The 22,595-nt window shown below is 40.1% G+C and overlaps 1 non-coding gene across 1 annotated transcript; it reads left to right on the top strand.

Annotated features, from left to right (window-relative positions):
- The first annotated feature begins 75 nt into the window (after positions 1-75).
- LOC142428468 (small nucleolar RNA SNORA81) lies at positions 76-250 on the top strand. The gene has a single exon (XR_012780363.1). It is a non-coding gene; the product is annotated as a small nucleolar RNA SNORA81 (small nucleolar RNA).
- Positions 251-22,595: the final 22,345 nt, after the last annotated feature.

The raw sequence follows: 22,595 nt of genomic DNA, 5'->3' as shown, positions 1-22,595 counted from the left end.
GGTATTTCTTCAAGTGAAATAATTAAGAAGATAATTTGTGTTCGTTAGTTGTGAGACTGTTGAAAAGTATAGAGCTCTTTCCTGTGCAAACACTGTGCTGTAATTGCAGACTCCAGGACCATGTCTTGGTTTTTATAATAATGCTAGCAGAGGACACCCAAGAATAATAGTAACTGCACTAGATCAGAAAGCCAGTGCTAAAACTCTGTCTTAAATTCCAATGTCTTTATTAAATACAAATTTAATAATTGAAATATAAATCCTACCTAATTTATAACCCCCACCTAATTTACAATAAAAACTTTTTAAAAAAGATTTAATGCAATGTCTTTAGAGACCTCATATAATGAATTTCTTAATCGTTTTATTTTGGAACTCTTTCTGATATTATTACAATTCGTAATTCAATTAGATAAGCATAATTATACATTTGCTATCATCATTTAAATAATTGTTCTTTCTCTTAATCTCTTGGATATCAGCTCCCCTTTAAGCCTCCTCCCTTTCCCTCCCCTCAGGAACCCTTATTATTATATTACATATTATTATTATTTTGATGCATCTTACACCATCCAATGTTTCCATTCTAAAATTCGGTTATTCATTCCCCTCCAGTAGGGTTATACAGTCTTCATTGCTATCTATTCCCCTTCCCGCAGCCTCTCTTTCTGTACCTTCAGGGAGTCATTACTCCCATTACTACTTCTGAAGGGTCTGTCTACCTTGAATTTCATGTATCAAATGACCTTAATTATGCAAATGAACATAGACAGTTCTTACAAGATTAATGAGGTGAAACTAAGATAGTAATGGTAAGGGGAGGAAATGTTAAAGAACTAGAAGATATTTATAAGTGTAATCAGTGCTGTACTGCACCCTGGATATATCATCGCTTCCTTGTAGCCCCTGTGAAGGACTATCCAATTATCTTACAGGTGGGTTTGAGGTCTCCACTTTGTCTATGCTCCTTCGACATCAATCTGGTTGTTTGTTTTTTAATTTCTGATACCCATTCCCATCAATACCTCACGATCACATAGACTGGTGTGCTTCTTCTGTGTGGACTTTTTTTGCTTCCCTGCTATATGGCCACTTGTTTAACTTCAAGCCTTTAAGACCCGAGATGCTCTATCTTTTAATAGCTGGGCACCATCAGCTTTCTTCACCCCATTTGCTCATGCACCCATTTGTCTTCAGCTATCATGTTGGGAAAGTGAATAGCATATAATGCCACATTGTTAGAACAAACTGTTCTTGAACTGAGATATGATTTAAGTAGAGGACCAAAGTCCATCTGCTTCCTTGTTTTATACACACACACACACACACGCACTTATCTTTATATATTTACCTATATACATATCTATATTTTTACCAATATATAATTTAAGCTTTCTTGTTCTTTGCTCTTTTTCTTTTTTCTTTCCTACTGCCTCACATTTATGTGCACCCATTGTTCATGTCACAGTAATTCCTCTCAGATACACTTCACTTGATCAAACAACCAGTATCTTCAGTGCTGTTCCCTGTAAGGTTGTCATCTATGGAAAGGCTGGACCTGCAGTCCTCTCTGGATGAGCTGCTCCTCTCTGGAGCACAGTCCACAAAGCTAACCTCACCAGTGTGAGGTCTACTATCGCTCTCATTTTCCTCTGTAGACATAAACAATATGCTCCCCTTGGGTGGATTGCTGTCCTGTTCCCACTTCACCATCTTTTTGCTTCCCCAATCCCTCTGTGGGCCATAAAGACTTATGGGGTGTGGGGGGCGGGAAGGGGTTATTAAGCATAAAGGTGATGTGTCTTTCCACACAGTGGCTGTCTTCATCTTTTTAATACTTTCCCTTTTCTTTCTTCATGATGTGTGCATCATTGTGTTCAGTCTGAGTTTTGTCAGAGTATCTGCTCTTCAGCACAGAAACTGAGCAATATGTAACTTTTCCCCTTCGCTCATTATACATTTGTTGCTTTCCAATACATGTTGCTTTCTGTTTTTCTGAATTGGGCTATCCTTGTAGGTTTTAGTTGTTATTTCATTGTTTGAACTTACCTTCGTGGTATTATCTTGTAGTTGTCTTGTGCTTGACTAACTTAGCTCAGCATAATGTCCTCCGACTCCTTCCATGAGAGGAGCTGTCTCATCGATTCTTTACTATTTTTTAGGGATGCACAGTACTCAATTGTGTGTCTATTCCAGAGTTCTTAAATCCATTAATCTATTGATGGAAATTTAAGCTGTTTCCAATTCTATGCGATTGTAAATTGCACAGTGAAGAACATTGGAGCACAGACGTCATCCATGGACTGTTTCTTATTTCTTCTGGGTATATGCCCAGGAGTGGAAATTGCTGGGTAACTTAGTTTCCATCTTCTGTGAGGTATCACCAAATCACTTTCCACAGTGGCTGTATGTATCTATGAGACCACCAACAGTGAATGAGAGATTCTATCTCAACATATCCCTTCCAACATTTCTTGTTTTCTGTTTTTCTGAATTGGGCTAACCCTGTGGGCTTTAGGTGCTATTTCATGGTTCCTTTGATTTTCATTTCCTGGATAGCTAATAATCAGGAACATTTTTATATGTTTATTGTCTGTTTGGGCTTCCTCCTTTGTGAATCTCCTGTTCAAGGCTTTTGCCCACCTCCCCTATGGACCATTCATTTTTATTCTTCTTTTAAAGTTGCATGGTTCTATAGATTTTAGAAATAAAACCTTTGTCAGATATGTCATTGCTATCTTTTTCCAGTCTGTGGGCTTTCTCATTACTCGCTCGATGATGTCTTTTGATGCACACAGTGTTTTATCTTTCATAGGTCCTACACATCTATGTTCTCTTCCTCTGGGTGAGTAACTTTCATTATTGCTGGTAGCCCTGCATTAAGGTTCTTAGTTTTGCCCCTATTTTTTCAATGACGAGCCTGATAGTTTTGGGTTTGCGCCTGACTTTTGTTTTTTGATTGAGGAATCCAGACCATTGATTTTCATAGTGATTATATCCATCTGTGGATTCTTTGCTGTCATCTTGTGTCCTTTTGAGCTAGACAGTTTCCTCCCTTCCTCTTTTGCAGTGCGTTATGTATGTATAGTGGGATTTATTCTTGCCTTCTTTTTTTTTTTTTTTGGCCTCCTGACCTTCTTTTTCACTGTTAGATCAAAGACATCTTGGGCCTTGCTTTGATTGCTCTGATTTTGAATACTGTTATACTATGTGGTGGTATCATGTTGGTCTTCTGACCAAAGTGAGTTGGAAAGTAATTTTTACACTATTTTGTAGGGCGGGGGGTGACTTTTTTTTAACATATTCTCTAAATTTTTCCTGGTCTAGGAAAACCCTTACCTCGTCATCTGTTTTGATTATTTTGATGGAGAGTTTCATGGGATAGAGAATCTCTGGGTTACTCTTTTTCTCGAACTCTGGAAGATGCCATTCTATTCGCTTCTCTTCTTCATTCTTTGTGCTGATAAATTTGAGGACATTCTTATCTGTTTGCCCTTATAGGTGACTGCATATTCCCCTCTTAACTGCTTTTCTTATTTTTCCTTTTCTTCAAAGTTGGATAATTTGACTACTATATGTATTAGCGTGAGTTTTGGGGGTTCCAGGAAATCCCTCGCATTTTGGCTGTGTTTTTTTCATTGTGTCTTGCTCTGATAACCACATTATTCCAATATTGTGTCTCTTCATAGCATTGCTCATTGTTCTCAAGTTTTCTTCAGTTTCTTTGATTATCTTGTTTGATTGTCTTTCATGTTTGATGAATTCTACTAGGCTATCTTCAAGGTCGCTGATATGATTCTCCACCTCTTCCAGTCTGGCAATAAGGTCTTTTACTGTATGCTCGGCTTCTATTGTGTTTTCTCTTATTCTTGTATTTCCCTGTGGTAAGTAGACTCTATCTTCTCTATTTTTCATCCCTTTTCTTTATTGATTCCCTCAAAAGCTATATGACTATAAGCAACAGACTGAAGATTTCTTTCCTTGGCTGTTCAATGCCTGTCTCTTCTATGTGTTGCTAGGTTCAGGTCCTCCTCAGACATTTCATCTGTTTTTCTTGCTTTCTTGCATTGGCAGCTGATGGCAGTTGCCTGTGCAGTGTTTTGGTGGAGCTCAGCGCCATTTTCCTGGAACTCCAGGAGCCCTGTGATTTCTTTCTCAGAAGCTAGTAGGGAATATTCAAAGGACTACCTTGGGCCTGCTGTGCTTCAAGTTCAAGGTGTGCCTTTATCTCCCTGGGGTTCACGCTGACCCTAGACAACCAGAGCTATCCATTTGGAGGGTGATGTAAGTGGCTTTCTCAGGCATGGTGGGTGGGGTGAACAAGTGCAGCAAGGGTGGTGCTGGGCAGGCCAATCGTATTCCTCACAGGCCAATGCTCTTGGACCGTGGGGGAGGGAGTTATTCAAGGTACCTGAACACAGACCTGTCACAGGGTCCGATCACTAGGATTAGTGCCAGGTCTGTCACGCACAGTGGGGGTGGCACTGGGCAGGTCAATCACATACTGATAGACTGGCTTTCATGAGGACCTGGGCACAGAGGGTTGTGGGGGATACATATTTAGTTGATAAGTTGGTGGAGAATAGGTATTCTCAAGGTGTAAGAAGAAGGTACTAGATGCTGATGGTTAGGGTGTGTCATGTATGTTAAATTTGCCGGGTTCCCTTTTAGACCCTGTAAATTGTGAAAGGAAGAGTGAAGACCATGGTTTCTGTTTATAACAAAAGTCCCCTTTAGAGTAGGTTGCTGCACAGCTTAGAGGTCTCCTCTCCTTACTTATAATTCTTGGGTAGATGTAGGCTGTTATTGTGGGTGCCCCTGTGAGATGGGACTTCTGTCTAGAAAGTAGGGTAAGGGGACCCTGTGATTACTGACTACCTTGCCAGAGCTGGGGAAGGTCACAGAGTAACCCTGATGTGATAAGTCCCAATTCCTTTGGTGGAAAAGGAGCCCAGTGTTTTCTTTCTCAGAAGCTAATAAGATTAGGTCTAATAATTATCTGGAACTAGTCATAGCGTGAGTTCAAGTTGTGTCTCTGTCTCCTTGGGGGCTGGCTTTCTCCCTATAATGCTGCAGTTTTCCTTGGAGCAAGTATGGTGATGAGCAGGCTGGTCACCCAGGCAGTGCTCTGTGAAGGCCAGTGAGGGGAAAGCATACAGCCATGGGAGGGGGTGCTGGATTGCAATGGGGGTGCTGGGTTGCAATGTAAAAGCCCTGCTGTTACAAGTGATGCAGGCTGAGGTGATCCTGGCACCAAGAAACAGGTTGCATGAGCTCTACATTGTTGGGAATGGTGCAGGACATATAAAAACTATGGGTAGAGTCAGCCCTCAGGGGTGCTGAGGTGCTGTGAGGCCTAATTGCACCTCCAAGACCCCATACTTTTCCTCCCAGATCCCGAGCCCCCAAATTGCCACAGAACTCCAAACATGGCTACCCTTATCTTGGCACCATTTTACTGAGAGTCTAGCCATAGAATGAATTTTTAAGGAAAATCACTGGAACCAGAATGTCTAAAATGTATGTTCATTTTGAAATGCTGTAGGAAAAAAAAGATGTGTATAAAAGGACTTTAGTTACCTATGATTCTTCTATTCACAGATTTGGTTATAAGTTTGAGTCATTTGGGAAAGGCAAACATTTAGATTTCCTTTCTTGTTCACAGTGAGCCACATGACTGATGCCTTCTGCATATGTATGTGGTAATGTGATGATGATGACATCAATGATCCTCCTCCATTCATACGTCTGGTCACTTTCATCTTCATTTTGCTTTTAGCATCTTACAGTCTAGGCTTTGTTTGTCTTCGATAGTAATTTGGGCCAGGAGGCTTCACTTACTTTCTTAGATCAAAGAGTAAAACGGAAAGAGTTGCTCAGTTGTCTAAGCTGTAAAAATGGCAAGGAATTTCAACTCAGATAAAAGGAAAGATGCGAAAATCATTGCAACAAGTCACGATTTAAAGCTCCAGAGTAGACAGCCCACGTGTGCGTGCATTTCTGAGTGTATCGCGGGGGGAAGAAAGTTCTCTTCTCCCCCTATAAAAACACTAGCAAAGCCTACTTTTACAGTAATCTCTACTTTTGCAAAGTCATTAACCTTAACTTGACAGAGTTAATTTTGTTCTGCTAAAAATTTGAAAGATTTAAATGTACTCATTTACAAATTGAAATTTATAACGTAAAAGTTATATATATTGACTTAGGGTTTGCCTCTGTTACATTGATAGTTTGGGTGAGAAATAGAACAAACATTATATTACTTTGGATACTTTCTGTTAAGCAGATAGCTCATAGGTGTGTGTTTCAATGTTTTACTCCTCTTTGCACCCTTCTGCAGTCTATGTTAACTAATCTACAGAGGTACTATATCTGATATTTAATAGTAAAAATTCCCCATTCATGGTTTGTTATCCTTTTTTGCTGTTACTGCTAAGAAGAACACAAGCAACCAAAAAACAAAACAAAACAGTAGTTCAGAAGAAAACAAGCCTTGGAAAAAGGACATCAGGGTAAGTAGAGGGTCAGAGAAAAAGAGGAAGACCTTCAGTGAGATAGATTGACACAAGGGATTCAAACACAGCACAATTGGGAAGATGGCAAGGGGTCAGACAAGGTTAGACAAGGGTTCATATGAGTCAGAAAAGCCTGAATGGCACCCAACACCATCGGCAATCTTTAGGGAAGCACAGTGCCCCATGTTCCTCCCTGGAAGATGTTGGCAGCTTCAAACCACGTTCCTTTCAGCTAGTAGGAGGGATTAACTACCTTGTCTCCAAGTCTCCTTTCTGACCCAAGCCCCCCAAATCAAATGAAACATTGAATTGGGATCAGAGTGGTAGGTGGTAACAGTCTGCCTTTTACTTATGATTTTGAATGTATTGTTATAGTGTCTGTATGAAGCCGTTTGGAATCAGATTCTTTGAATTCACAGTTAAAAAGAATTTATATCATGCCAGACTTGGAATACTTAGAGTGTTGGTGCCTTAGGGTGTTAGCACTAGAAGGGACTTTGAAGATCACCCAGTGTTTTGAATCTCAACCGCAGTAGGGAAACAGGCGGGGTACAGAGATCAGCTGAGGTAAATTGCTTATCATTTACTACGAATAATAGTTCAAAACACTGAAGTATGCCATGACTTGATCCACTTCTAAAACACACACTCTAGCACATTCAGTATTAAAGATCCACTGCCTCTCAGCGATCTCAGAATCCTCCCAAAGAAGGCAGCATGAGTCTATTTGTAGCAAACAAAAGCAGTGTTCCACTACAGAGAGCTAGCAGAACAGTCTGGCTTTCTTTGTACCTGGGGATTGGTGGATGGCTATGTCCCAGGTGGATCTCCATCACAATGCTTAACAACACAATGTGAGGCTTTCAGCTGGCCCTGTTCTCCTGGGTGGCTCTTGACTTCGGTCCACATAGAGATCTCCTGTTCACAGAGTACATCTTCTTCCAAAGTACTCACTACCCCGGCCAATAAAATGCATCTTGAAGGGACCCATACTGCTTTCTCTGCGTTAGACTTCAGTTTACATCTTGCCTAATTTCCTCAATAACAGAAACCACACTGTTTTCTCTGTATGCTACATAATTCAGAATCAACGTGGCCATACAGTAAGCACTGGTGGTTTTGCTTGTTAATTGGAGGCACTGTATCTCCTCGCCATGCTAACAGATAAAGCTGAGCATGGACATGATGCATTTCTGAGTGGAGCTCATTTGTTTCAAGCTATAAGATGGAATGAAGCGCCTTTGGTAGACTTTATTTAAACTCCCCTGAATCTCAATAATCGTGTGTGCTCATATAAAGTGAATACTCCTGATTAGGGCAGAGGTGTAGTGTATAGTGAGTAATCAAGCGGGTCAGAACTCTGTGGTAAAGTGGGGCTTCTGGGGGAAAGAGGTGCGTTCATTGTTGTTTCAAAGATCAGCGAGCCCAATGATTTGTGCAAGAATGATAACCCTCCTTCAGGAGCAGGGGCCACACTAGGGCCAGCACAGCACCACCTCAGCTGAGCTTAAAACCATCTTACCACCTATTTTATAGGCTCCTTTTGGGTGATTTCCCATCTTTCAGAGAAATTGTTTTGCATCAGAAAAAGAGGTGAGAAAAGCATGAGAACATTTCAGTTCATCACTAGCGATAGCATTTTCCCTTTAAAGTGCCAAATATTTGTTTTGTAGATAAAATATGTTCTCAGCCAACATGTCTCTTTTTATGCCCATTTGTACTTCTATCTACACACAGACACATGCACACACATTATTAAGCCACGTCGTCAAAATATGAAATACTTTTCTCCAGGAATGTAAGTCTGTACGTCTCTGGAGTGATGCGTGCTTTGCTCCAATCAGCAGCTGAGAGAGTCTGGGCTATTCAATTACACCTCCTCAAAATAGCAGTGTTTGCATCTTTTAAGGACTCAAATTGTATTCCTTTTCAATGTTCATGGAGCAAGATCAAGACAGGGTCTCAAAGGGTAAGGATATAATTTTATCAGGACAGCCCTTAGAATGAGCAGGTGCATTTTTATAATGTAAAAATAACAACAGCAAGAGTAATAATAGCAATTTCACAGTGCAAATCTCAGGGCCTTGTATTTAAGAATGCAATTTTACATCTACTTCAAACTTCTTCACAACAAGCACTTATGATCTATCAATGTCCTTCAAGAAAATCTATATCCATTAGGAATTGCCCAAATCAAACACCATAATTTTCTGAGACTGATCTCTTTACCTTGAATTTATCTGACTTAGCAGATTCCTAAGAAAGTCACTGTTTGGCTGGGCTCTTTTTTGATGGTATTCAGCGTGAGTATGCAAAGTATACGGCTGAAACAATGTGTATGCACGCATCCACTGATCACAGAGATAGGTGTAAACATGTTTTGGCTAAGTCTGCACATATATGCTAGTAGCAATATGTTTTATTTACCTTTTGTTGTGTGTGTATAGATATATACACACACACACATATAGATAGACAGATATCCAATAGAGAGAACCAAATTCCAATTCATAGCAAGCCTGTAGGACAGAGTAGAACTACCTCCTAAGGTTTCCAAGACTATAAATAATTGCAGAAGCAAAATGCCACATTTTGTGGGTAGTGGATTCAAGCCCACTGACCTTCTGGTTAGTAGTTGAACACTGAACCACAGCACCAACGGTGCTCTTATATATGCCATAGGTGCATGCATTATATTTTTGTTTGCTTTAAAGCAAAATAACTCATAGCCCTTTCAGGAATCTTGCTGCATGCAGTCTTGGTTATCGAGTGAGCGGGGATTGCGCAGGGGCTGATGTAGACGGGATGGTGTCGAGGAGAAGTACCCATACACAGTTACTCCTACAGCAACTATGAAGAACGGAGGAGCTGTAGCTTCTCTTTATTTAACACTCGTCTGATCTCCTTTCGGAAAACCCACCTGCCTTGTAGAAGAAAATATTCAATACATTTACTTATTTATAATGACGTTTTAATTGTGAATTAGATGGAGGGATTGGTTACAATCAGATCATCAGCTCTGCATGCAGCAGGTCAAAGCGCTCAACCTCTTCCCTGATTTCATTTCTACCTCTTGGGGAGAAATGCTCCCTTCACCCAAGTCAGTACCTGTCAACATTCCAGTCCTTTGCTTCATCTTCCCACCTGTAGCCTACTTCCCTTAGGAACCTCCAGGGTCCATTTTCTGAGATATGCAAGCCACTGTCTTGGATTTTAGCCTAATCATAGGGGCCTCTTAGAGCATGTGTCCTTCTGTGATTGACTGACTTCACTCTGAATCCTGTTCTCTGAGTCCATCCCTGTCATGAAGTGTTTCCTGCTTTCATCATTGTTTTTCAGCAATGCATAATATTCCATTGTATGTAGGTACCAAGGTTTCCTTTTCTATCCTCCTGCGGATGGGCATTTGGACTGTTTCCCACTTCTTTCAGCTATGAACAGTGCTGTGGTGAACATGGACGTGCAGATGCATCTGTTTCTGCCAAGACTCTTTGTGTAGAATATGTACACAGCAGAGGTATCACGGGCGCTTGTGGAATTTTTATTCACGGTTGTTTGTGGTAGCACCATCTCACTTTCCACAATGGATGTGTGCATCAAGAAATGCAGTTAGTCATTGAATACCACGCTGTCTGCACTCTGTAATCTACCGTCCAGTTGTTGCACATTGTTAACCCTTATGGCAGTTTGCGATTGTTAAATATCAAACAAGGATTATATGATCTATTTTTCTTTCTTTCTGAAGTATGTCAATATGCTTTATGAGACAATGGCTATTGTATGTTCAGGTACTATGAATGCTGCCCTGAGGCAAATCGTTATTATTTTTTTCTCTATCCCACAATAGTAGATAGCATTTTCCCATACCCGTGTCACTCTTATGTTCTGAGTTTTGATCTTACGTTCAGTTGCTTTTCACCCAGAGGATCATTTTTATTTCAAAAGAGGCAAGAAGATGAAAAATTGTGGGCGTAGTATAGAAACATTTTTATAAAAGTCTTGAATTTTTAAAAAATAAATGCCAGGCTACACTTTGAATGGTAAGTAAAATATCCATATGACAATGTTATTAAACATCGCTACTTGTTGCACTGCATGATGGTATTATTTCCTAGATATATTTAAATGGTTCTTTTTTACAAAAAAAAATGTCCTGTTTAAACCTCTCAAACCACCGTTCCCTGAGCTGCCTCCTATGATGGGATTAATAACATTGGAATATAAGGTTGTGCAATATTTATAACAGTGGGCCTGCTATCAGCAAGGCAGAAACAGCTGGAAGGCAAACGTTTAAAGGATTCTTGAATAGGGCTGAATTGGTCTCTGGAGCGGGAGTAGCGTTCGGTAAAATTGTGAAGAGAGAAAAGTTTTATTTCTGGCTCCTTCCTTCAGATTTCTGTGGTGTCAGGGCCTTCTCCATGATTCTCCACAAGGTTGAGTCTGGAGCATGGGGTACTCCGTGAAAATGTGTTTTCAGGATACGTCGTGTGTGCGCGCGCGGACACGCGAGCATGTGTATGTTAGATGTGTGTTAAATATGAAAGATGAGCTTTGACCATTTTATTGTATTAGAAATGGAGAAAGGATGAACAAACAAAGATTTTAAAGATGGGGTATGTCAAATGGATACCCCAAATGGGAAAAGCCGAAAAACCAAACCAATCCAAACAAAGAGCTCCCAATGCCTAAAGTGGAAACATTTAAGGAATATATTCAAGTAGTATGGGATTATAGCCCAACGTGTAAAGCCAGTATTTCTGAATCCATACTGACATAACTAAATGGAGTATTTTAACAAATAGGGGTGGGTGGTGATAGGATAGACAAATATCCCAGGGAGAAGAATCCCAGATAATTTCTGTTGATACTCCCCACTCAGGAGTTGGAGCCCAGCTCCCCACATCGGAAGTCCAGGCTGCACCGTGTGACCTTCTTCTTGAGAATACATTGTGGCAATGTGGAAAAGAATCACTTACGGTGAACAAGAATAGCATTGACATTGGCTTATGGTGAACAAGAATAGCATTGATTCAGTTGCGGTGATAATATGTCCCCTTGATAGGAAGTGATGAGCATGACACCTTACTTCTGTGCTCTCCAACCCCCCAACGGAATCAAGTAGAAAACATAGGAAAAGTCTCAGTTCAGAGAATCATCTTCAAAATATCAGGCTAGTGCTTCTAACCACTGCCCAGGTTTTCAAAAGCAAGAATGTCTGCAGAGCCTTCCCAGTGTGGAGGAGCTTCAGGAGGCTCCTGCATGGGGTCCCGAAACAGAGAGAAAGCACCTGTGGTGAAGTCCTAAGCGAATCTGAGTAAAGTGGGATTTTAGCTAATAATAATATGTTAATCCTAGTTTACTAATTGAAACAAATATACCCCACTAGTGTAAATTATTGAGAATAGGGAATTTAGCTATAGGTTACGTGGGAACTGTCAGTGCGTTTTCTAATGTATGCTTTATTCTTCGTAAATGTAAAGCTTACAAAGCTTAAAAATTAAATTTTGTATTTAACACAGGGTTAAAAAAGACTAATTACAAAACTCAAGGGTCCATATGTGGTAGAATGATTTATCAATCATGAACTGAAGCTGAGTTTGCTAAACTGTGTTGGATCAGATAATATATAGTTTAGGCTTTGTAAGAATTATAAGGTGTCTCCCACATATTCTTATTTGCTTGCTTACAGTCCTTTAAAAGTGTAAAAATGATTCTTAGCTCTTTTTTCCCCAAAAAGAAGCCAAGGCAGGCTTGGCCCAAGCACATTGTTTATAGTCCTCTGCTATAAAATAGTGAACAGGCCATTACATATTGGCTTATTAATTTTCTTAATGTTTTCAGCCATTAAAACACCCTCTAATTCAGGCTTCAGAATAATTCCTTAATTTTCATTCTTATAAATGCATCATATTTGGTTAATTCTATATCTTTCATCATACCGGGCAATTAGCAAGACAACAGTCAAGATTCACAATGCCATGGCTCTTTGAAGCCTGGGTAACTGGAGCAAAATCACTTGCTTGTGGTTTTGCCACTGCAGTGATCAAACCATAGTGCTAATATAAAGATGGCCAGGAAAAAGGTGAGTGAGTCTGTTCCCTTCGAGGTCTATAGCCCTGGAATCTATGGGGCAGTTTTACTCTGTCCCCAAGATCAGCAGTTCAAAACCACCAGCCAATTCTGGGAGAGAACGTTGAGACTTTTTACTCCTATAGAGTTACAGCGGCTCCCTAAGAGTCACAGCGGCTCTCTAAGGTTGTCTCTATTATGCTTTGCTGTTGATGATCATTAAGAAACACCATCCAGGACCCCGACTGCCCTCAGGTTTTATAGAACCAAGGAAACCCTGTGATTGGAATACAGAGGGTCAAGCGTAGACACCCAGGAATACACACAGGACTCAAGTCCAAAGTTCAGGAGCCTATGGCAGGTAGCCCCCGAGTCATGAACTTGTCCAGGGTCCAAAGTAAGTGAGTAAAAATCACTCTAAAGCAATGAGTTTGACAGCTTAGTCTCACACAGTCTCCCCAGGAAATATTTCATCAACCAGCCTGAGTGGTCTGCTTGCTGTGCTGACCTCCTGGAATCATTGCCCAAGACCCTAGGAGTTCAAGAAGCCCAGTTCAAAGTGGAATAATGGGCAGAGGGCTAGAGGGACTCTGGAATGGCATAAACAGGGACTGCGGTAACTGGATAAATTGGTACTGTTAATTCCATCTGGTGTCAGCCAACAGAGGGAAGTTAGACACGATCACCAATGGCATTCCAAAGTACCAGGAACTTGGTACTTATCTAAGAGCAACCCTGCCTCTTCTCAACCCTTCTCAATTGTGCAGAGGCATTGCCCTTATGCAGATCGCATCCCCTTAACTTCCTCTAAAAATCCCCTGAATCAGGCAGAATCATACTGTACACCTGTAAGAATTGAAGATAAAGCATTTTTTTAATTTCAGGGGAAAAATTAGAGGTCTTGCATCCCATATCTTTAGCCCACTGCTGTGTGATAAATAATTGAAAGAACTATCTTATGTATGTATATGTATGAACTGTGAAAAGAATTGTATGAGCCCCAATAAATTGTTAAAAAAAAGAACTATCTTAGACTAAGATGTTAATCCTGATAATATTGAAATTCCAGTTAATACACGTTTCTTCAACAAGACCTTAATACAAAGATGTAAGACCCTTTGACTATGTTTTTGAAACAGGTAGATTCACAATTAACTGGCCACGGATCATTGCTGATCTTATTTGCTAGGGATTATCATTTAAAACTTACTCTGATAAATTCATTTTAAATTCAAATAAGGGGCAATGTTTATTTTAATTTGATTTATTTATTTACTTTTCTCTAAATGCTCCAAAATCTACTCCTGAATTTAATCAAACAATAAAAAAGGCACTAAATCATGTTTCTCTACCCTTTCTTCCCCAATTTCCATATTCTGCTTAGCGTTTCTTTTATTGACTTGTGTTTGATGTGACACCATGAACCTAACTTTAGCTAAAAAATCACTTAATTAAATCTGTAACCATGTTTTTTCTGCACGGGCATTGTTGAGGATGCGGTCCATCACAATCTACCCTGCAGAGGAACTGAGAGTGGGAAACAGAAAGTCAGCAGAGAGCAGACCTCTGATTCTTTCTGAACAACGGCCTGCCTTTCAGATCCAGAATAGGGAGCATAATATGAATATTTAGTGCTGGAAAATTCACAGTTGTATTTGAAGTTTATCCCCACAAAACATCATGGTGATGTTGTGTACCCTAAACCGTCTGGCTGTGATATCTTATTTTTCCACCCTCATTTTCTATTATTTATCTCCTTTAATTTCTTATTTCAACTTTATTCGATCTTCCCACAATGTTTGCATATTTTCAAACTATGCTCCGTCTTTTTGAAGGGATGGGGGAAATACGGCTGGTTGCAATGAATTCAGACTTGGTGCTTACAATGTGTTAGAAAGAATGGATTGTGGAATGTCTTTGGGCTGAGACATCACACAGGCTTCATCCAGTGGACCCCCACCCCTTTCATAGATCCTTCAGCAAGCTTCTTCACTCTGTATGACCTGCTTGAGAGGCGTCGTCCCTGCTGATGAATGCCACTCTCCTGTGTCTAAGGCTACCTTCCCTTTAGCTTTTCTGCCTGTGCAAAGCTTCCAATGTGGTGTGTTTCTCTATGTTTCTCAAGTGAGGAAAGCTGTTTTGAAAAATTTTCATTTAGATATGAATGCCAACTTGAAAAACTGTACATAAAATTGAGGATAGAGCTATATTCTTTCAGAACATCCGGAATAACCTTCCAGATCACTCATTTATATTATGTAAAATGGGTATCTCCACACCTTTAACTCACCATTCTGCCCCAGAATTCAAAGCTTCTTCTTGCTTCTTAATTGATTCTACTGATTTCAATCAGAAGCAAGACCAAACACAATTTTTCTTGGTCCATCATCAATATTCTGCCCTCGCTTTAATACCAACAGAAGCAGGTCTCAGCTGTATACCTTACATCAAAGAGATTGTGTCTATTCTTGCAAACAAACAAGCATATCAGCACATTGCAAGTCCCTTCTATCTAATGAATGGATCTCCAGTTGCAAAGCCTAGTAAACGTGGCCGAGGGAATTACATGATATGTCACACCACGAATACCTCTGGGGCTGGCATTGGTGTTACGTTGTTAGTGAGAGGAAAACAGGACATGCAGACCTGGATAATAGACCTGACTTGGATATGATCGTTCACTCGGTCTTCTGGAGATTAAAGTGGCAGGTCGTAAAATGTATCATGCCGACGCAAATATGATATTTTTGTTCTATTTTAAGTTGCTCACGGAAAATCGTTTTGGGATTGGTCGTTGAACAGCACCTTTTTTATAATCCTATTTGCAACTTGGAGAGCTTTCACCTCGGAAGGCGAGTGAGCACATGGCTCCAGCTTTTGTGATTCCGAAAATGTCACTGCTGTCATTTGTCAAATCTGCCTGAAATCTGCCTTTTCAATAAGTGACATCTCCCACTCCTTTTGGGTGAAACTTTTCCCTCTCTCTCTTGCTTTCTTAGCAAGAGAATTCGAAATAAAAGAGAGAAGCTTTGCTTCGGATTTCTGCAACAGAAACGAGAAAGGAATTTGGTATGTGGTGGAGATTCTAAGCAGCGGGTATTGTAGGGCAGCGCAATTAGACAACACGGAGATTATTTTATTTTCCCTTTACAGGGAACTGCTGTTCCATCGCATCCATCACGTGGATTGGGTTCCTACTTGGCTTGGGGAGGGAAGAAAAACAAAGTACAGCTCAAGGAGCACAAAAGGCCTTCCCAAGGCAAGCAGCATTGCACCCGCTCCTCTGTGGCTGACTCGCTCCTGTCCTTTGTGCATCAGCCCCAGGACCTGTGTCCTTTACCTTTGTTTTGTACTTGCTCGGGTCCACAGGGCTGTGCTCCCTTCTCTCAGGTCTGGGAGTCTGCAACCCCCAAAGCAATGTATCCAGGATAGCCATGAAGCAACCCAGCTTAACTTCTCCGGGGGCTCGGGGTTCCCTGGTCTGCGAGGGGCAGAAAGCGCCTTCTCGCATGTGTGAGATGTTGTGAGGATTAGTGGATGTTTGCCGTGTCGCTCGAAGCCCAGGGCTGCAAGATGTTTTATAAATTTAGAATACCACTATGTTAATAGCAGGCTCTGTTATGAGAAAGCTGCTAAGCACAGCCCTCCCTTTCTGCAGCTCCGTGACCTTTCTATCCATCCCACTAATTCCCCAGGGCCTCCCAGAGGAGTCGTCCCCCGGCCTGAACTCGCGTCTAGCTTAATAAATGCGGCAAACCTGGAAAGCATGCTCAGAAAAGAAGGGATTTATTTATTTAAGTGTGCTTGTTCACCTGGAACCCAGCAGCAGCGGGGTTTCTGCGGAACCCAGAATCCATTTGTTCCAGCAGGTCACTCAATGTTGTTTATCAATTTTCAGTCCCACTAACAGAATTAGGATTCCAAACCATTTCAAATCAGTTTTCTCCCCTCCATTTTGGAGGCTTTCGAGTGAAGGAATACATTTAGCGAGCTCACAGCCCACACTGATCTAGGTGCCAGAGGAGTGGCGTTTCTCCTTTGTGGACACAGGGGTCCGGCTTTCTAGAAGAAAGTGTCTCTGGTCAGCCAATATGCAAATGCTGCCACATTTCAGTCAGATCCTACACATTAGAATCATACTTTTAATTATGATTATTATAATCATGCTTTTAAATGTCCTTTTTATAACTAGTGTAGTCTGGCGGCCAAACTGAGGTTTGATATATATATATATATACATATATATATATATATATATATATATCCGTTAATTACTAGCTTAAAAAGTTGTCTTGTTCCCAAAGAAGTCTTTTCTCTTCATTCTTCCTCCTTTGATGAAGACGGGTTTGGCTGCAAGCAATCTATCCCTTTTCCTGGTTTCTTCCGGGACTCATGGGCCTGGGGCCTTGGGTCACTTCTGCCGTGGTCACCAGATGTGATGAAGGGGGTCTCCAAACAAGGCATTTGCGTAAGCCTCATGGAAAAGAGAAACCATCATCAGGACATCAGGATGCAGGACTGCTTTGACCAGTTCAGCCAAAATACAGGCAGTGAACCACTGGGGACTGGGGTATGCAATCATTTCTCAAAGATTCTCAAAGACATGTGTATAGGACAGGGAGCTAGAGGATAAATCCCTTCCATCATGGCACTTAGCATTTTCGAAGCCCATTCACCCCATATCAAAGCCTACCTGTTAATTAGCCCTGTGGGCTGTATGCACAGAGTTCCCCATCAGCTTTCCGACAGAGTTGTTAACATGTAAGTCAACAACCAAGGGTCAACAGATGTTTGAGAAGATCTGCATCACGAAAAAGAAAGACTCAAACAAGCACAACAACCCCAGAGGAAACAGACACATTAGGGAGTGAAAAGGAACAAAAATATAAAGCAAATAATGAAATCTTAATTAGTATCCCCAGAGAGATTTAAGCAATCCTTGTAGTCATAAACGAAGCTGCTTTTGACTGTTCAACTAACGATTAGCGGGCAGTAGAGTGGGTTGTGCCCTCGACTGCTAGCTGCAAGGTCAGCAGTTCGAACTCAGCAACCTCTCTTGGGAAGAAAGCTGCAGTCATAGGGTGTGACAGTCCTGGAAATTCTATCTATACAGGATTGCTCTGTGTCACAATCAACTCGAGGACAGAGGTTTCATTTAAAAAACTTTTTTTGTAGTTATATAAGGTTGCTGGAGGTTCAGCTATGGTCTGCTCACCCCAAGGTCAGCTGTTTGAACCTAGCTGCAGCTCCTTAGGGGAAAGAGGAGGCCTTCTGCTCTCCTAATGATCCACAATCTAGACTAGTGGTCCTCAGCCTGTAGGTCGCGACCCCTTTGGGGGTTGAACGACCCTTTCACAGGGGTCTCCTGATTCCGAACAGTAGCCATATGACAGTGATGAAGTAGCAACGAAAATAATTTTATGGTTGGGGCAGCATCACAACATGAGGAAGCTTATGAAAGGGTCGTAACATTAGGAAGGATGAGAACCAGTGGTCCAGGGAATCTTATATAGGGAGACCCAGTCTAAGGATGTTATGAGTTGGAATCATCCTGATAACTATGGGAAAGCATTACACCAGGGAGCCTGGCTTGCACCATAGTTGAAAGAGTGGATCGCTAACCAAAAAGTCAGTGGTGACCTTGATGAAGGTCTGGCAGGTGACCTCTGTGAAGATTGAAGCCTCAAAGCCCCTCTGTTCCAGCTAGTCTATCCTACGGGGTTTCTCTTATTCAGAACAGACTCTTTCCAAATGCTGTAGTTAGAAATACAATTATATGAGATGTAGCCATTAAAATAGGTAAAGGGTCTATAGAACTATTTTAGACTATCTGTGTCCCCTTCCTGTGAATATGTAATGAGTTTGCAATTAAGACTTTTTAAAAATTAGGAGGAAGAGATTTGGTTTGACCAAGAACTAGAATAGTTAAGGAAGTGTATTTCGAAGTTAAAAAATCATCGTCATCATAGACCCTTTAGAATGTAAAGTGATGATGAAATATTTCAAACCATAAACTTCAAAGCCAAAGTGGCAGAGTACTAGACATCAGTCCAAAGAGAAGGAGCGTAACATTTGGTCAGATGGAAAGTGTGATATTTTACCCTAACAATGTAAGCATGGTTTACCGGCGTTCCAATGTTAGAGTCGGTCTGTAATCAAATCCGATAGAAGAGTTTTCAACTACCTGCCGAAGAACATCTGCTTGCATCACGACGGCTTGGTGCTCCCTTTTCTTTCAGCAGACCATGGTGGCGGGCAGTTTTACCAGCAGTCTCAGAGAACTTTCTCTCATTTTTAAAGTTTCAAAGTGGTAAGAATTCTTCAAGTAAAAAATTAATTTTAAATTCATCAGGTCCTAAAATGTCAGAAAAGAAACCAAGAATAGTTTCAAATCTGAAGAAAAACCCTAAATTTTCTTCTACTTTACCAGATTAAGATCCTCAATCCCTCAAAAGGCTAAAGGCTTCCTCATTGACTTGTGGACAGGTCGGGATACTAGTGGATCGCATCCAGAGTAACATAACTAAATGTGGGCTTCATGAAAATGTTGGCAACAGTTAAAGGTTTCTGAACAAGCAGCAACCAAATATTAACTAAAATTATTAAATATGTAATGTATCCAAGGTGTTTCCCACAGCACTTTCCCATGTCCAATCGTGCGAGTTTGCTGGAGCCTTGGTTCTGAAAACACACGTGATTCTGAGCTCCCTGCCAGACCTCACCATGAAAAACTGATGCATCCGGCCCGAAACACATGGGCTCAGAGTCTTGGCCTGTGCTCCGCACTCTGTGGCTCTTGGGCCCTATGCAGCTCTTTCTGTATGTATGTGCAGCTCTGCAGTGACGTTGAAAAGGAAAATAAAATTATGATAATTTGGTTTTCTGTCGAGTTGGTTCCAACTCCCAGGGACACTTTGTAAAACAGAACAAAACACTGACCAGTCCTGCGCCGTCCTCACAGTTGTAGTGATATTTGAGCTCATTAGTGTAGCCATTGAGTCCATCCATTTTGCTGAGCATCCTCTAATTGTCCTCTCCATACCCCTGTGCTTGACCCATGATGCTGTTCACTTCCAGGGACTTGTCTATCCTGATAGCATGACCGCGGTTATCTGTTCTTTGTCTGGTAGCCGTGTAAAATGTGTTCACTTTGAGTGACCCCACTGGTATTGAAAACACCATGCCGGAGCTTCCAGCACCACAACAACCCACAGCCACCAGAGGATGACACACGGACAGGGAAGTAATAGGATATTAATCTGATAAGGACAGATATGACACTAGATCTTACCTAATTTAGTACACCTAAATTGAGAAGAAAAGGAAAATATGTTGAAACATTTTACAATATGGGTTTACTTCTAATGATGATGGTGTGGAAAAACCTCTTTGCTGGATTTGTAATGACATTTGGCTATGGAGAGCATCAAACCAGCCAAACTGAAATGACATATTAATATCAAGTACGGAGCATCCTGCTATAAACTAGGGGAATGTTTCAAATAACTTTAATTTTTTACAAATACAGAAGAATAATGTTTTGAAAATTGTTACTCTCAATGAAAAGTATTTACTTGCATTTTCTGAAACTTCTAATTTAATTTGAAAAAAATAAAAAGCTTGACATGAAGGTAGCTCTAGTGTTGCCTATTGCTATTAAAATGTCAGAAATAGTTCAAGAGAAAAAGTATGAGGTTGAAAGTCATATAGTTCCTTTATCAAATTATACTGCTTCCAAAAGAATTTCTGACATCAGTAATGCCCCATTCCAGCAGCTTATTCCCAGGTTTGAAGGCAGCCCACAGTTTTAACTCAGATGAGACAACTGATCTAAGATGACACAGTTGTTACTTTATGTAAGGTGTGTTTATGAAGGAAACATGCATGAAGAATTATCTGCTGCCCTTGGAAAGGCACACAAGAGGAGAGAGAAATATCTTAAAGTTGACGAATTTCTTTGCAAATCATGGTCTACAGCAGATAAAAAAGATGAAAGAAGTCTGTACAGATGATGCCAAAGCAATGATGGACAAGAATGTTTAATTTAAAAGAAAAGTTAAATGGGTGATACAAGTTTATGACTTTCACTCATTGCATGATCTGACAAAGGTGTTTTTAGCTACAGTACATATCACCAAAGCTAGATGTTCTGCTTAGAGATCGTATCAAATCATTATCTTTATTAAAAGCCTTAACAGACTTGATTTTCAAATCTTTGCAAAGACTTTGACTCCAATGCTCAAAGCTCATTACTACAGTGGAGGCAAGGTGACAGAGAGAGAGAAGTTTAAAATTGAAAGATGACGTTGTTATGTTTTGGACATTGCCAACATTTTATTTTGATAATTTTTTTCATGATGACTTATGGCTTTCAAAACTATTATATTTGTCAGATTATTTACAAACAACTCAATGATTTAATTGTTGCATTGAAACAGTATGAAAATAAAGTTGTTATATTTTTGACTGAGCTGAAATCTGATTTTATTCAATTATTTATTATGACATGGATTTCAAAATATGTTATTTGTCAGATATTTTTCAAAAGCTTAATAAATTAAAGATGTCACTTTAAGGAAAATATTCTAACATATTTTGTTAAAAGATAAAATATAAAGTGTTGCTTACAATGTTAGCATATGGAAAAATAGGCTGGAAAATGGTTCTTTAGGAATGTTTACAGCTATATGATGTTATAATTAAATTAATCTTCCCAAAGATTTAATTGTAAGAATTATAGCTGATCATCTGATGTGCCTGGAGATATAGTTTCAGTAATAATTCCCTTCAAATTTTGATTCTAACAAATTAATTTGAGTTCATCAACCACACTCAATTGAAATAAAAAACAGCCATCTCCATTAAAAATTCAGGAAGAATTTTTCAAGTTATCAAGTGACATGAGCTGAAAATCTGAGTCTCCTAAAAAAAAAAATCTCCGAATGAACTTCGGTTTAGGATCCAGTCAGAATATACAATTTTTGAAATGGCTCTAAACATACTTCTTCCCTTTTTTACTACGTATTTATGCAAAATGTTGGTTTTTGCAGCATTTCCCATTGTAAAATCAGACTATCCTGGTGATTCATTGAGGTGCTCCAGGCCTTGCCGTATCAAATATTCCACTAAGATTTCCTTTTCTTTATGTAACAAACAAGCAAGCAAGCACACCCAATTCACAAGGATGCAAATTTACTTAGAAAAGAACTGCCGTCAAGTCTATTCCTACTCGCAGAAGCTGTTAATGACAAAGTACAACTGCCACTGTCAGTGTCTGACACTGGAAATCTTTATGGGACTGGGAAAACTCATTTTTCCTCCTGTGGAGTTCTGGTAGCCTCAAACTGCTGGCAATAGCACCCCAACTTCTAACCCACTATGCCACAGGGCAAAATTATGAATATAGAAGTCAGCATTTTCAACAAAATACTAAGCAATAGACTTGAACAAGGCTCCAAAAAAAAGCAATACATCGTGCTCCAGTGGGTTATGCATGGATAGTTTAATATTAGAAAAACAATCCATGTAATTCACCACCAACATAAAATAAAGGATAAGAAACATCTGATCATATCAATCAATGCAAAAAAGGCATTTGATAAAACACAACTTCCAATTAAAATTTTTTTTAAAGAATCGAAGGGAAATTCCTCAACATAATGAAGTCTGCATACATGAAACCAATGCTGACGTCTAAAATAATGGAGAGAAATTGACAACATTACCCCGTTGAACTGGAACCACACACGGTTCTCCTGGATCATCTTCTTTGTTTAATATAGTCCTGGAAGTGTTCACCAGAGTGACAACACATAATATAAAAACATTATCCACATTAGCCCAGAAGAAACAAACCTCTCGTTATTTGCAGATGATGTAATTCTTTATGCAGAAAACCCCAAGGATTCAAATTAAAAAATTCTGGAACTGATTGAAAAAATTGGTGATGTGGCAGCAGGCTAGAACATCAATACACTGAGATCAGTTGAATTCCTCTATATTTAGGATGAT

Source organism: Tenrec ecaudatus, chromosome 15 (assembly GCF_050624435.1).
Source record: "Tenrec ecaudatus isolate mTenEca1 chromosome 15, mTenEca1.hap1, whole genome shotgun sequence".
NCBI classification, from domain to species: Eukaryota; Metazoa; Chordata; class Mammalia; order Afrosoricida; family Tenrecidae; genus Tenrec; species Tenrec ecaudatus.
Note: the sequence above shows the minus strand (reverse complement) of the source record. Positions and strands in the feature narration are given on the sequence as shown.